We start from the raw sequence: 8790 nt of genomic DNA on the forward strand, positions 1-8790 counted from the left end.
AAGGCAATGCAATCCGAAAACAAAGGAAGCAGCCATATGCTTTCTGTGACGACGCTTTCTTCAAGCTGGAGTGCTAACCATACTCTTTAGTAAGGGCACTGCACCTGATGGGATACCAGTTCGATTTTACACAGAGTACGCGAAGGAACTTGCCCCCATTCTTGCAGCGGTGTACGCATTAGGAGTGATTTAAAATGGAGTGATCATATAAAGTTGATCGTCGGTAAAGCAGATGCCAGATTGAGATTCACTGCAAGAATCTTAAGGCAATGCAATCCGAAAACAAAGGAAGCAGCCATATGCTTTCTGTGACGACGCTTTCTTCAAGCTGGAGTGCTAACCATACTCTTTAGTAAGGGCACTGCACCTGATGGGATACCAGTTCGATTTTACACAGAGTACGCGAAGGAACTTGCCCCCATTCTTGCAGCGGTGTACGCATTAGGAGTGATTTAAAATGGAGTGATCATATAAAGTTGATCGTCGGTAAAGCAGATGCCAGATTGAGATTCACTGGAAGAATCCTAAGGCAATGCAATCCGAAAACAAAGGAAGCAGGTTACAGTACGCTTGTTCGACCATTGCTTGAATACTGCTCACCAGTGTGGGATCCGTACCAGATAGAGTTGATAGAAGAGATAGAGAAGATCCAACGGAGAGCAGCGCGCTTCGTTACAGGGTCATTTAGTAATCGCGAAAGCGTTACGGAGATGATAGATAAACTCCAGTGGAAGACTCTGCAGGAGAGACGCTCAGTAGCTCGGCACGGGCTTTTCTTGAGGTTTCGAGGAGTCAAGCAGTATATTGCTCCCTCCTACGTATATCTCGCGAAGAGATCATGAGGATAAAATCAGAGAGATTAGAGCCCACACAGATGCATACCGACAATCCTTTACACGAGCAATACGAGACTGGAGTAGAAGGGAGAACCGATAGAGGTACTCAAGGTACCCTCCGCCACACACCGTCTGGTGGCTTGCGGAGTGTGGATGTAGATGTAGATATAACATGTGTGCATAAATAATGTGCGCCATTCACCCTCGCTTCAAAAATGTACGGTCCATGCAGACCATTAATGTCATCTACGCGCATACCATTACGTGAGGGTGGTTCGGGTTCCTTTTTAACTCTGTAATGAGGATACTCTTCGGAGCAAATGACAATATTTTTAGCCCGTGAGCTGCCATAAATGGCCCATTCATCCGAGACGTAGCTTTGGCACGGTTCACTGCATTTCGCGAATGAGTGAACATAGCATAGCACGCTAAAACGCGCTCTCAATCGGTCTGTATCCGATAACTCGTTCACGAACGTCGGTCGAAAAGGTCTGAAGTAAAGGCCCTTTTCCATGTGATCTCGGTACACCGAGCATGTTTACATGTAGATTTCCTAGGAGATTGTTCAATAGAAGTACACACTTCTTTTTTCTCGTGTCTGCTTCCTTAACCTCTCCCAAGAGCAAATGCACGTCTTTCCTATTCCAGAAGTGTTGCCTTTGCGGTGGAGCCTAATTAAATCATTCCTGGAATGCTCTCACAATATGTCACATTGTCTGCCCCGTATGTTGTCGTTTGTGCACTTATATACGTATCACTAAGCGCTCTTCGGTAGTGTAACCATGACCGCACACACCTGTCATGGTTACAAATTAAAACTCGAGTGCGACTGCGAAAACATGAAAACATGAATCCCAACAATTGATAAGACGTGACATAGCTACCAACTCCTGTAATAACATTTGGTACTAAACAGGGGTTAAGGGGTACAGGGTCTTTCGCCCGACCCGTAATCGCTAATTCACGAGGAAGGTTTGTGTGTGTAGTCCGGCCGTCGATATTAAAGGGACCCACACCATCTCAATATTTATGGCGCAATACTGAGTATTGCGGAATAATATTAACCGTCTCAGTGCAGAATTCGCGGTTTGTGCAGAATGTCGAAGGAGACAGCAGAGCTTTAAAAGTAACCACGCTCGCTTATTGTATTGCGCAATGCTTTGTACCTTGTAAGGGCGATGATGTATAATGCACGGCATTTGCTGCCTGGACTTAGCGATTTGTTGACATCTACATCTACATGGATACTCGGGGAATCACCCTTAAATGCCTGGCACAAGCTTCATCTAACCACCTACGCAGTAATTCACTCTTAGTCCAATATCGTGCAGCACGAAAAAACGAACATCTAAGTCTTTCCGTGCGAGCTATGATTTCCCTTATTTTACGATGACGATTGTTTGTCCCTATGTACGTCGGCGTCAACAAAATATTTACGCATTCGAGGAGAAAATTAATGATTGAAATTTCGTGAGAAGATTCTGCTACAACGAAAAAGGCCTTTGTTTTAATTATGTCCACCCCAAAGCCTGTGTCATTTCAGTGACATTCTCTCCACTATTTCGCAATAATACAAAACCTGCTGCCCTTCTTTGAACTTTCTCGATCTACTCCGTCAATCCTATCTGGTAAGTCTCTTTTAGTAGATCTGTTACATTTCCTACGTGTCCTGCCGATGAAATGCAGTCTTTGGTTAGCCTTCCTTCCAATTTAAGTTGTTCGCAATTGTAATTTCTAGGTATATAGCTGAATTTACGGCCTTTAGATTTGACATTTATCATGTAACCGAAGTTTAAAGGATTCCTTTTGGCACTCATGTGAATGGGTGAATAACTTCTCGTTATTTAGGGTTAATTGCCAATTTTTGCACCATACAGATATCTTTTCTAAGTCGTTTTGCAATTTGTTTTGATTTTCTGATGACTTTACTAATCGATAAATGACAGCGTCATCTACAAACAACGTAAGACGGCTGCTCAGGTTTTCTCTCAAATCGTTTATATAGATAAAGAACAGCAAAGGGCCTATAACACTACCTTGAGAAACGTCAGAAATCACATGTTCTACTGTTCAAATGTGTGTGAATTCCTAAGGGACCAAACTGCTGAGGTCATCGGTCCCTAGACTTACACACTAATTAAACTAGCCTATGCTAAGAACAACACACACCCATGCGCGATGGAGGACTCGAACTTCCGACAGGAGTGGCCACGCAAACCGTGACACGGTGCCTCAAATCGCGAGGCCACGCTCCGCGGCTAAATGTCATAATATACGAAAAGTCGCACTTGAAAGTGGAAATCATTTCCCGAAAAGTTTCGTGCAAGAGACAAATAAAATAAAATCGTTACTGGTAAAAGAAAAAGTTATTTTATAAACAAACATATCAATAAAAAAGGGGGTCCTCAGTTATTACGTAATAATATTTTCTCAATACAATGCGCGAAAGTGCGCGGCAAAGAACGGAACAACATTATTGCGCAATATTTATACCCGCAAAACGTTAGTTAGAACTCTGCCTTCGTAGCGAACACTTCAGCGCTTGATGATGTATAACCTGCACAAAAAAAAAAAAAAAAAAAAAAAAAAAAAACTAGAGGAGGTGACGATGGGTAAAAGGGTGGCTTGAAAAGCATTCTACACATGGCCGTACTAACATGCTACGAGAACGTTTAGCGAAGTCAGCTGACTACCGGAATCGTTTAAGGATGAACGAGAAATCTTGTAAGGGATTGGTGAACGTCGTTAGAACTAACGTACATAGGAAAGCTACTGTTCCCATACTCGTCAAATTTCACTTGCTGCAATCCTGGAAGCGACCTATAAATCTGAAAAGTGTGAGACACATAACTGTAGAGGAGCTGTAGCTAGTGCTGTTGTGTATTTATGTAATAATTAATTCAAGCATCTGAATCGAACAAATTAGCAGGTGAAGTGTTACTTCCCGGCACTTAAACATTTTTGTCGAATGATTCTACAGCTAATTACTGAATAACTATTAAATATGTATTCTAACTACCTCTCGCCTCCCAGTGCACTTCATCAAATGCTTCCCTTTATCTGTCTTTAATATCCATAAGGCGTCACTGTATCTGTTTACATACTGACACACAGTCATCTCGGATTTAGAAAACATAGTTCTTGTGAAACACAAGTAGCTCCTTGCTAACATGAAGTGTTGAGTCTATTGACAAGGGATTTCAAATTGATTCCTTATTTCTAGATTTCCAAAAACCTTTTCACACTGTACCACTGAAGCGGCTTGTAGTGAAATTCCGTGCTTATGGAATATCGTGTCAGTTATGTGACTTGATTCATGATTTCCTGTCAGAGAGGTCACAGTTCGTAGTAGCCGACGGAAAGTCATGGAGTAAAACAGCCGCGCGGAGTGGCCGCCCGTTTTGAGGCGCCATATCACGGACTGCGCAACCCCTCCCGCCGGAGGTTCGAGTCCTCCCTCGGGCATGGGTATGTGTGTTGTTCTTAGCGTAGGTTAGTTTAACTAGCGTGTAGGTCTAGGGACACACACATTTGAACATTTTTGACGGCATTTATGCGAGACGTTCGCCATGCGCGAGGACTTTCATTATTCTGTTGCCTTACTGTAGCATGAAAACATCTGTAATCTTGTAATTAATGATGGATCATTATCTATAGTTCATGGAGAATTTTTAAAAAAAGTTTTACTTACGATTTTTTGTACTCCATTTGTGGACAGACTTAGACATATTAAACCTCAGTTGCACAATTTAGAACCGAGGGAGGTGGCGCAGACGTCAGCACACTGGACTCGCATTCGGGAGGACGAGGGTGTCTGTTTTTGGTTTTCCGTGATTTCCCTAAATCGCTTCAGGTAAATCCCGGGATGGTTCTTTAGAAAGGGCACGGTCGATTTCCGTCCCCATCCTCCCCTACTCCGAACTTGTTCTCCGTCTCTAATGACCTCGTTGGCAACGGGACGTGCAACACTAATCTCGTCCCTTACACGATTTACAGTGCACAGTACATACTAAAAAGAGCAAACGTACAACGAAAAACACTCACAAAGATATTTTACATATAGTCCACAGAAGTAACAATACAGATGAGACCATATATACCGTTCTTTCGTGCAGAGGGTATTTTCGTATCTTGATAATCAAGGAAATAATGATTCAGGTCACATTACGGCATGATACGCACAGGAACGCACTTGAAAATAGAAATCATTTCCCGAAACGCTTCCTGCAAGAAATATGTAAAAGAAATTCGAGACCGACTGCAGAAAAAGTAAATTTTATAAACAAAGCCCTTGTTTTCACAGTCGCAGGCTTTCACAAACCATCACTAATGGTTAAATGAAAAACATATTATTGTTCAAGTCATTATTATTACCAAAGCAAGTTGCAATGTCGCTTTAGTGGCTTGATACCTGGAAGCGCGACTGATTAGCGGCAAAATTACAAGTATATCCTAGTTCCGTCGCACCAGCAATTGCTTACTTCGTCCACATGAACAGAGTGCGCTTACATAATCACCGAAAGCTTCCAGAAAGTGACCACGAAACTATTCTAGGACTCACTATCCACTGGAATCTTCACTTCATTGTCTGACTCCTTTTTGTAAATTATATACCATATGCATAATTTTCGATATAAAATCACTCACGCTATCAACGTTTTCCTTAAAATATTTACGAATAAACAATGCAACGATTATTACATTGAGAGTGAGATGAGTAGCACTTTAACATGATTTACCACCGCCACCACCACCACCACCACCGCCGCCGCCGCCACCACCACCACCACAACCACCACCACCACCACCACCACCACCACCACCAGTACTTCGTCTAGTAATAGTAGTAGTAGTTGTAGTGATGGTGGTAGTTTTATTCATCCGTAAACCACTTTTACAAGGATACTGGACATGTTTTAACGATATCCATAGTTGCTTTCCTTTGTCATAGGGGTCTTGACTTAACTGCATAATTTGATGATCTTGAAACATCAGACTTGGAAGTGAAACTTCAAACAACCAGATGTACTACGTACATCTGTTACACTAAAATCAGTATATTACATTAATCTTCACAGACAGCCCACGTCCCTTTATCCAAACAGCTGCAGAAAATATCATCTGTTAGGAGACAAGTACGACACAAATGGGAGAGTTTTATCCTGGAAGCTACATCGTTCCTCCTCTACTGTTTTAAACAGGTAAGACATTAACCTGCGTCTGATGCGGTTGTCCCCCTTTCTGACGCTACCAGTGGAAGCACCTCTGAAAGTGTTCCACTGAACCGGCCTGGCGGGATGTCTGTCTCGTGGGCGGACCAACTCGATGCCGAGGATGGACGTTCTGGGGGCGTACAGGGTGATGGAACCCTCGTGGTCGGGTCGACTCCCTCCCTGTCACAGTAATGTTCCCTTCCACGGGCGTCTGGCGCGAAGCCCACCGTGCTTCGTCTGTGTTTACATCCGCCGCGCACCTGGCAATGGCAGCTTTTCAGACTTATCGCTTGCCCACGTCAGTGTCAATAACATTCGCGCGCGCCATAAACTGGCATTACTCCATGAAATGCTACATGCTGCGGACGCCAACATTGCTCTCCTGCAGAAGGTGCATGCTGCAGATTTTAGTTATTGCGCGGCTTTACGCCACACACTTCCCATGCTTACCCTGCTGGTAGTGGGCTAGCGATCCTCTTGTAACCTTCCCGTATAAATAAAAAATAATAATGGTGTGTAACATTCCCGAACAGAAAACAAAAATAAAAATAATTAAATTTGGATAATTAAATTCTGACATATGAAAACTGATAAGTCTTAACTCACGAATAACTGATTAATTTTGACGTAAGCAGCGCTACGCCATGGCCCTGTGAAATCAGTCTGAATCTGTCCGTGAGAAATAAACTGAAGGTCGGCCGGAGTGGCTGTGCGGTTCTAGGCGCCACAGTCTGGAACCGAGCGACCGTTACGGTCGCAGGTTCGAATCCTGCCTCAGGCATGGATGTGTGTGATGTCCTTAGGTTAGTTAGGTTTAATTAGTTCTAAGTTCTAGGCGATTGATGACCTAAGAAGTTAAGTCGCATAGTGCTCAGAGGCATTTGAACCAATAAACTGAAAAAATCTTACCTCGTGATGGTGTCGTCGGATAACGCTCTCTATATATCTGCTCGTAAATGGCAAAGCTTAGTGCAATGCTGACCTATCTACTAATACTGGATAACATTTGTTTGAGATCTGAATTACGACAAAAACTGTGGAGTATTTTAATTTAGATAAATAAATTGATCGAGACTCGCAATGACTTAAGGGCAAATTATACTTTTATAGTTGACTGGTAATAACAGTTATACTCTGAAAATTTTTTACGTTATTGATAAAGATCTACAACCCATTACACGGGAAAATTCAATGTATTCCAAATCTGGGTCAACTGGTGCTGACGAATCACAAAAGAAAAGATAAAAAGAAATTCATATTAACATCTCAGACAAGTGACGTAACTACGCGCATGCCAATAAAAATAATAAAATTTACCTTACAATAGGTGGCTGACTTAATTACACTGTTGATTTTCATTATGTTAACAATTATTCATTTGTTCATTATCATCTCATTTCATGGTATCATTTAGCTCTGAGTCTGATCACAATTATTATTCAGTTCCATATAATAAAATTTTACAATTTGTTCTGAACTGTGACTTTAACAACTACTAACTGTAAACTGCGCTGTACTAGCGACAGACTACAACTACGCTGTAGCAGTGAGCGACTGCAACTGCGGCAGAGACTGCTCTGACCTGCGATTCTATTGCAGCTCTCTTTTGACAGTGGCAAAGATATTTTATCTCTCAGGCAGCGCCTGTGAATTGTCGTTATAGCAAGTAGGCAATACATCGAGATTACATTTGCTCCAGCAGGGTGGTGAACCCCTTACACGGTTTCTTCACTGATGCTGTTGCCTATCTCCCGGATGCCTGAGATACGACTCTCACGTTTGGAAGCATCAGGATCATCAACGTCTATGCGCCATCTGGTTCTGTTCGCCGCCACAAACGTTCCACTTTATTTTCCGAGAAGGTCACATCTCTCTTCCTGGGTCGGCAGGATGCATTGATCATGGGAGGCTACTTGAATTCCAACCAGGTACCCAAAGACAAACTACCGTGTCACTCTCTGTTCGCGGAGCTAGCGGCAATTGCCCAGCACATCAACCTTGCGGACTCTTAGGAGCAGTTTCATTGAATCGTCGGGGGTTTCCGCATTTCGCTAACCATTCTTCCAATCACCTCGATCGTATTTTTATCTCCCGCGGTATTGTCGTTGGGACACAGGATGCTGAAATCTGTCCCGTTGCCTTCTCTGACCACGAAGCATGTATTTGTGCTGTCAATCTCTGCCGCCGAAAGGTGTGGCTCAGTCGGCCCCCATGAAAACTGCGCACGCTCCATCTTACTTCACCCGACTGCCGGCTGCTCATTGAGACCACGCCGACAGCTTATCGTCGACCCTGCGCTGCATACCAGCCTGCTCTGTCATGGTGGGTCTTCTGCGCAAAATCTGCCCTCCGCGAGGTCTTGTTTGGTTACGGAAAGGAGGTCGAGGCTCGGTGGCGATAAACGCAAGATTTCTATTCCGCCGTTCTTTGGGAATGTACGATGATGCCGTTTTCACCATGGCATCAGGCGATGGTGAATCGTTTCAAGGCACAGCTCACTGCCCTCTCTCGTCGCCAGCTTGAAGGAGCTATGGACAGGGATGGCACACTCGACGGTCTAGCGCAGGAGCGGCCCGTCTATCTACTACATGATAGCGGAACTGCGCCACCGTCGGAGGACTTTGATTAATGTTCTTCTGACTAACGATGGGTGGCATTTAGATGCTCAACCCAATGTAGGGTCTGCCGTACCCACACATTATGTTACGCTGGGTCACGACTCCGCCAACATTGCAGCTGTC

Source organism: Schistocerca gregaria, chromosome 1 (genome assembly GCF_023897955.1).
Source record: "Schistocerca gregaria isolate iqSchGreg1 chromosome 1, iqSchGreg1.2, whole genome shotgun sequence".
Lineage (NCBI taxonomy): Eukaryota > Metazoa > Arthropoda > Insecta > Orthoptera > Acrididae > Schistocerca > Schistocerca gregaria.